This window comes from Chinchilla lanigera, unplaced genomic scaffold (assembly GCF_000276665.1).
Source record: "Chinchilla lanigera isolate Chin_1 unplaced genomic scaffold, ChiLan1.0 scaffold00034, whole genome shotgun sequence".
Classification (NCBI taxonomy): Eukaryota; Metazoa; Chordata; class Mammalia; order Rodentia; family Chinchillidae; genus Chinchilla; species Chinchilla lanigera.
Genome location: NW_004955435.1, coordinates 13,115,748 through 13,124,142, shown reverse-complemented (window position 1 = coordinate 13,124,142; position 8,395 = coordinate 13,115,748). Strand labels below are relative to the sequence as shown.

The 8,395-nt window shown below is 41.5% G+C and overlaps 1 protein-coding gene across 1 annotated transcript in view; it reads right to left on the bottom strand.

The window, feature by feature from the left end:
* Positions 1-8,395, bottom strand: part of LOC102007810 (glutathione S-transferase Mu 2) — a gene marked incomplete at its 5' end in the record, with an annotated part of 76,078 nt that overhangs the window by 51,320 nt on the left and 16,363 nt on the right.

Below are 8,395 nucleotides of genomic sequence, written 5' to 3'. Positions count from 1 at the left end.
CCGGACCCCCTCACCCCCTTGGCCCCCACCTACCCATCAGGCGGACATCTCACTCACCCCGCGAATATTCCAGTAACCTAGTATCATGGGCATGGTGCTGGTTCCCGGGGTTGAGCAGACAGGCCTCAGCAGCTCAGAAGTGCCACTTTTATCAGGCTGAGCAAGGAAGGCAGGGGCGGGGCCTAGTGGTGGGTTCTGCCCCGCCCCTTTAGTCTTCCCCTCCTCCCCTGCCCACAAGAGCCTCTACCCCTGGGAGATGCCTGTTTCCAGAAACCAGGGGAGGACGAGCCATTGCTTGGAGCCAGTACCAGAGAGAGGTCTGGAAGATCAGAAGCAAAAGCGGGTCTTCCACTCCTTGTTCCTCAGATCTGTCCAAGGGTCCTTGAACCTGCCTGCCTCTGCTGGGTCCCCTGGGGATTACAGGTACACTTGGACACCTGCCAGACAGTGGATAAACAAATCTACCCACCCCTTCCCCTTCACACAAGCTCGCAGAGTGGGCCTGGGAGGTTCAAGACTCCTGGGTCACATCAAAAAGGGGTGTCCCCACGTGAGATTTTAATTCAGCAGCCATCACCAGAAGAAGGCGACACTTGCAAATTAGAATGTTCTTTGTTGTCATACTAAGCATGAGGACTCCCTGTAGAAGAACAGGGTCACTGAAATGGGAATGGGCCCAGGACAAGGGGCAGACATAGACCGTATGGTTTCCATGTTTTCTTTAGGGTATTAGGAGGAACTGGACATTTCAGTTATCTGGCTAAAAATTATACAAGGTAGCTGATTGACATTTTACCCTATTTGTGAATCTAAGTGCAAGAACCAGACAGAATGGGAGGCAAGGTGTGAAAGGAACCCCTCTACATTCTACCAACACTGCAATGTGCTGCCAGTCGGCTAGACACTGTCCTGCTGACCAGCTCAGGGGCTGTGAGTGCCGTGGGCACAGCTGGAGTGTGAGCTAGGGTGAAGCCCAGGGCTCCAAGGGATCAGACACCTCTCCTACTTCCAAGACAAGACAAAAGAGTGTCCAGAGGGGACCCTGAGGACTCCACACAGTGCCACAGCCAAACCTCTAGCTGTCAAAGTGCCTGGATTCTGTCCTGGCCCCAATTTCTGACCCATACTTGGCCTTGGCATGAGATGGGAACTCAGATGTCATATGAAATCACTGTGTCAATGAGAACCTGTATTACAAGCTCCACAAGGACAACTTATCAGTAACACAATCTTATTTGTCAACTTTCTTCCTTTAAGGCACAGATTTGTTTCACAGTGAAGAGATATAAAACACTGGCCCATGTTTGTTTGGGGTTTTCTAGAGGAGCCGATGTGGTAGAACATACACAGAATAGATTTATTAGACTGATTTACAGGATAATAGGCTGGATAGTGCACAGTGACTGTCTGAATGCTGGAGAGTCAGAGGACCCAGCAGCTGCTTAGTCCAAGAAGCTGGAAGCTTCAGAACAACAGAGACCCCGGATGCAGCCCAAGTCCAAGGCTAAAGGCCTGGAAACTCCTTGGAGAGTCTCTCATGTGAGTCCAAGTTAAAAGGCTGAAGAAGATGGAATCCAAGTTGACTGGCCATTGCAACATCAAAGACACACAGTTCAGCAGAATCAAGAGAGCCAATGGAGGCTGACATCCCCTGTCTTCCTTTTCCATTCCACCCACACTGCAAGCCTACTGAGTGGTGCCACCTGCAATCCTGACACGTCTTCTCCCCTCCATTTGCTGGCCTCTGTGCCAATCATCTCTGCAAACATCCGCACAGACACGCCCAGAAGCGTGCTTTACCAATCTCTTATGTATCTCTCAGTCCAATCAAGTTGGCAATCACTATTAACCATCACAGTTCACCCGTGTCAACTTGACACCCAATTACATTTCTTTAACCCACACTTCATGTCCATTTAAAGGCAGTAGTGCAATCAGAACTCCACCTAACATGACGCAAGGACTCCCGAAGACAACCAGACATGCACTAGAGTAAGTCCCGACTTAGGAACATTTCAGATTTGAACTTTTACCAGTGACTCCCTCTTTTGGCTTAGAGACAAATGGGACTTATGAAAAATTCTCCTGCAAGGGAATTTATTCTGAATGAGGGACTTACAATAATTCTCTTCACAATATAGGTGGCAAAGTTTAAGTATGTTTGGGGTTATGTTTACTATTCTGACTACCGTAATTTAAATACTACAGTGTATACTAGCAATACTTACATACTGATGTTAAATCAACCAGTGTTCTAGAAATACAAGATAGAGGAGTACAGGAAACAAAACAAAGATAGCTGGGCAATTCCTGTATATATGAAAAACATATGCTTACTAAAATGCGATAGAAATACTCATGACCATTAATATCCTGGCTCTGGTAACTTGTCTTATGGTTTATACAGTATATACACAAGGTGTGATCAAATATGTAATGAGTGCTCAGAGATTTTTAAATGCTTTACCCTATGCCAACACAAAAGAGTCACCTTTGCTTCAGACATACTTATCCCATCACTCTTGCCACTTTCTGAAGCAGTTCTAGAAGTTTGCTTTCAGGTCTTGTGGTGCTGTCTTGGCTGCCTTGATGTCCTTAACAGATTCAAAATATTTACTTATCATATTCATTTTACATTTAGAGAAGAGCCAGAATACACATGGTGCCAGATCTGGTGAATAAGATGAACAAAGACAGGGCTTAATGTCTTTGCACGTCGCCCTTCTGGTTGGATGACACCTGGCAGCAAAATTTACCGGATGATTTTCCACACCTCATAAAGATACAAAAGAAGAATTGTAAAACCACCTGAAAAAGGGACAAGAATGATGATTTAAGTATGTTTGAGTGAGGGGAATGATTCAAGAGGGATTGATGGCAACATGTCTTTTACTGTGATAAATTTCTTTTATTTAAGCATTTAATGTATACTTTGATTATCCTCTTTAATTACTTTCTGCTACCAATTTTATATACCCGTGCCCTTCAAGAAGCGCTTCAGCCTGTCTTGATTCTTTGTTTTGGGAATAACTCATGCCTTCATTCCTGAGCACTGGGTCACTTTCCATCCTGCCTCCTTAGATTGTTGGAGTTACCAACTGATCTTAACAAGAGTATGTGGTAATACAATGAGATATCCTAAGCAATCTCCTACAGCTCAGTCATACTCTTGTTTACCTCTGTAGTTGAGGAGTAATCCAGTTTCCCCTCAGTAAATTGAATCAAATCTGGATCATTCACCCCACTACCACCACAAACATCATATCTCCCTTCTTAGCCTGTGGACTCAGAGGTATGAAGAACCAGAACTATTAGTGAGGACTCCTTCCCTGTAATGGAATTTTTGTTGTACAGCCTGCTAAACCACACATCCTCCAATCTCTGTGGCACTAAGACTTCTAGGCTAGCAGGGCATATATCTGTAGGAACAGGAAGCAAAAATTTTGCTGGTGGGTTCCCATGAGTTTGTCAGGGATATGAGACAAAATGTGCCGTGTATTGGATGCTGACTCAGAGTACATAGACTTCTGAACACTGCAAGGTATTGTCAGCTACCTCGCACTATAACTCATCATCAAAAGGGCACTCCAACATCTTTCAAACCAGCCACTTGAGGATGTTAGGGAAATGGTAAGAATGTTGCTTCACTTCTTTGGCTGTGGAGCAAGTTTCTTGGTCAAAAGTAATGCTGTGTGAAATATCACGGTAATCTGAAAGACATTCTATATGTCAAAAAAAGGTAGTTTTGACAGAAACATTACATGGATGGAAGGCAAATGTATACCTAGAATAAATATCTATTCCAATAAAGACAAAGTGCTGCCCTTCACTGGTGAAAGTGGTCCAGTATAATCAATCAGGAACTGGATCACTGGCTGATGACACTATGAATACAGGGTGGGCAACCTAATGAGGCAGAGACCACTTCACAGCATTATGTGGATCCAGTGAGGCACATGGTTTAAAACCTTGGTGCAGGCAGAGAGTAATAAGTCCTCGAAGTGTCCAGTATAAATTTTCAGTGTTCTCCAGATGTCTCCAGTTGTCCAGGGATCTGCAAAATTCCTTGTTCTCTATTGTCTTCTTTAGCACATCCTGTGCTTGACTATGATAGCTGTGGTGATGAGGTGAGTTCCCTCCTCACATTAGTGCCTCTGCTGGTTGGCAGGTCTGGGCTGGAAGAACCAGGTCAGATGTGAACCTCATAGTAGCACTGGGGAATGGGGCCACTTCAGAGGCTCAGGTTTGGTCTCTGCTATTGGCAGACTGAAACTTCAGTAGTGGCTGCAGTTGATGGTCTGGCTGGATAATCAGAAACTCGGAAGGGATATGATTGGAAAACTGTTGAGAAAAGCACTTGGGAAAAGACAGGTGAGGTGGTGAACATCTATAATCCCAGCTGGTAGGGGGCTCAGGGAAGAGGATCCCTAGTTCAAACCAAGCACAGGCAACTTGCCAGGATGCTGCCTTTAATTTAAAAAAATGAAATGGCCTGGTAATATAGTTCGGTGATGGGTTCAATGCCCATTTCTCAAGAGCAAAAAGGACATTTAAGGAAGATCTGTTGGGATGGACTTCTCCCACTGCTTCCCTAGTCGCATGGGTGGCCAGGAAGAGCCCCAGACAACTTTGGGAACCTCGATGTCCATGTACCCACCTCGCCTCCACTGGCAAGGGAGCTGGGCTGGGCTCTGGATAGCTTTGGGAGCCTCAGTGACTGTGTAGCATCCCCTATTCCACAGGTTTGGGACTCAAGCTGGGCCCCAGAAAGCATCAGGAGCATTAGTGACTGCATGCCATCCCCACATATCATTATGGGAGCCACACTGAGCACCAGGGACCTCCAGGCCCTTGTTCTGGCCCTCCCACACCATCGCAGGAGTGAGGCTGGGCTCGGGGGAACCTCCAGATCTTCAAAAATGACAAAACAAAGGAGCAAAATGAAATCACAGACCTTCACACCACCCAGAACAAGTCCAGGAGACATAGACACAGAAGAGCTTAGAAGTCATACACCTGAAATTTCTGAAATGATAGCAACTGGAGTAAAGAAGCAACTCCACAGAAGCCATAGAAACCATCATATCAGAAAAAATCTCTCTGGTAAAAAAAGAAGTGACAACGATAATGAAAGAATTGCTCATCACATCTTAAGAAGATGTAGATTAAAAAATAGAGGAGCACAGAAAAATGATGGAAACCTTAAACGACCAATACCTGTACAGGAAAGAATTAGAATGCATGAAATAGTTTCAAACAGATATCCATGAAATTAAAAATGCCATCAAAAGCTGGCAAAACTGCTTGATAGATAGACTTTCAGGCCTTGAAGACAGCATTGCAGCTAATGATTGTGAAAGGATGGATCTCTTAAAAATAACAAGGAACCAGGAAATACCAATTCAACAGCTGCAACATAATGCAAAGAGAAACAATGTAAGATGGATAGGTGTCAACAAACAGCAGGGATCAACATAAATGACACAAAAAGACTATTTGCAGAGGTAATAGCACAAAATTTCCCAAGCATGGAAAAAGAATCTGACATGCATGTAAGTGAGGCCTATAGAACTCCTATTAGCCATAACCAAAATAAAACTACATCCAGATCTTGATATAATAATCAAGATCCCAGAAGTTCAGCAAAAGAACAGAATATTAAAAGCTGCTAGAGAAAAGAAACAGATTACCTATAAAGGGAAGCCCATCAGAATTCCAGCAGATTTCTCAACACAAACTATCAAGTCAAGAAGAGCTTGGAATGAAGTATTTCAGGACCTGAAAGAAAACAACATCCAACCCAGATTGATATACCCTGCAGAACTATCTTTCAAAATTAATGGAGAAATAAAACATTTCCATGATAAAGAACAACTGAAGAAATTCATGAGCACCAAACCGTCCCTACAAAGAGCATTAAAAGATACTCTAGAAAGGGATAAAAATGACCACAATTTCAAGAACAACAACAGAAAGGAACCACCAAGCAGAGCAAGCAATTACACAGAGGGAAAAAGGAGGAGCCAATAGCAGGAAAGTAACACGACAAAGATAAGCCAATAGATATCAGTTATAACCATCAAGGTAAACGGTCTCAATTCACTAATCAAAAGAAGCAGAGTGGATCAAGAAACAAAATCCAATAATACTCTATACACAAGAAACACATTTAACTCAAAAGGAAATTGATAGACTGAACATCAAAAGATCCAAAACAATACTCCATGTGACAGCAACCCAGAAAAAAGCAGGAGTAGCTATTCTGTTTGCAAACAATGTCTACTTCAAACTAAGAATGATCAAATGAGATAAAAAAAGATCACCACATACTTTTAGGGGAAAACCTCAGCGGGAAGAGATAACAATGATAAATATATATTCATGAAATATAGCTGCACCCAACTATATAAGACATTTATTAACAGACCTGAGAAATGAAATAAGGAAAACAATTGTAATGGGGTATCTTAATGCCCATTGTCACCAAGAGATAGATCAGCTAGACAAAAAATTGGCAAAGAAATAACAGAACTGAATCAAACTTGTGAACAAATGGACTTAGTAGACCCTTACAGAGTATTCCACCCAACAACATCAGAATACACCTTCTTCGCAACTGCACAAGGGACATTCTCTGCAAGAGATCATAAAGTAGTCAATAGAACATGCTTAAGTAAACGCAAAGCATTTGAAATTATCCCATGCATATTATCTGAGCATACTGCAATGAAATTGGAAAGTACTGACAAAAAAAACTGCAAAAGCTCCATAAACACAAAGAAATTAAACAACACTTTCCAGAACAATCAATGGGTCACAGATGTAATCAAAGAAGAAATTAAACAATATCTACAATCAAATGAAAATGCTGTTACAACTTTCCAGAGCCTGTGGGATGCAATGGAAGAAGACCTTAGAGGGAAATCGATAGCGGTGAAATCTTAAATCAGGAAAACAGAATGAGCACCAATAAACAACCAAATGCTGCACCTCAAGCTTCTAGAAAAAGAACAGCAAGTCAATCCCAAAGCCCAAGGAAGGGAGGAAATTATAAACATCACAGCAGGAATTAACTCAATGGAGACTAAGAAAACAGTAAAGAATCAATGAATCAAAGGGTTTTTTTTTTAAAGAATGAATAAAATTGATCAACCCCTAACCAAACTTGCCAAAAAAAGAAGAAAAAACTCAAATCCATGCAAGAAGGAATGAAAAGGGTGAAATCACTAGAGATCCTGTGGAAATTCTGAAGATCATCAATAGTTACTCAAAAATCTTTACTCACGTAGGTTGGCAAACACAGAAGAAATGGACGGATTCCTAAAAAAATATGAATTACCAAAGCCAGATGAAGAAGATATAAAACTTCTGAATAACCCACTATCAATCAATGAAGTGAAACTTACCAACAAAGAAAAGTCCAGGTCCTGGATTCATAGCTGAATTCTACAAGAAATCTGGAGATTTAATGCCATTCCTCCTGATACCCTTTCATGAAACTGAAAGAGAAGCAATTCTCCCTAACTCATTCCTGGAGGCAGGCAAGTATTACCCTGATACCAAAACCAGAGAAAGACCCAACCAAAAAAGAGAACCACAGGCCAATCTCTTACTGAACATAGATACAAAAATCCTCAATAAAATACTAGGAAACAGAGTGCAACAAATTATCAAGAAGATACAATACAATACAATCAAGTGGGATTCATCCTGGAATGCAGGGATGGTTCAATGTATACAAATCAATAAATGTAAAAGTTCATATCAACAGAGCCAAAGACAAAAATCACATGATCATCTCAATAGATGCAGAAAAAGCTTTTGATAAAGTCATGGTAAAAAATCTACAGAAAATCAGAATAGATGATCTTTACCTCAATCTGATAAAAGCCACCTGTGACAAACTAATAGCCAATATCATACTAATGGTATGGACAAAAACTGAAAGCATTCACTCTAAAACCAGGATGGACACAAGGATGTCCACTATCACCACTCCTGTTCAATAGAGTGGAAACATTAGCCAGAGCAACTAGATAGGAGAGAGAAATAAAAGGGATCAACACTGGAAAGAAAGAACTGAAATTATCCTTGTTTGCAGATGACATGATACTGTACATAGAAGACCCCAAAACTCCACCAAAAGACTTGTAGATTTAATAACGACATTCAGTAGCCTAGTGGGGTAAAAAGTCATCACTCAAAAATCAATAGCACTCCTATACACAAACAAAAAACACACTGAGAGAGAAATTAGGAAAACCACACTTTTCACAATAGCATCCAACAAAAATGAAATACTTAGGAATCAATCTAACAAGGAAGTATAAGAACTATACAGTGAAAATTACAGTACTCTGAAAAAAGAGATCAAAGAGGATTTCAGACTATGGAA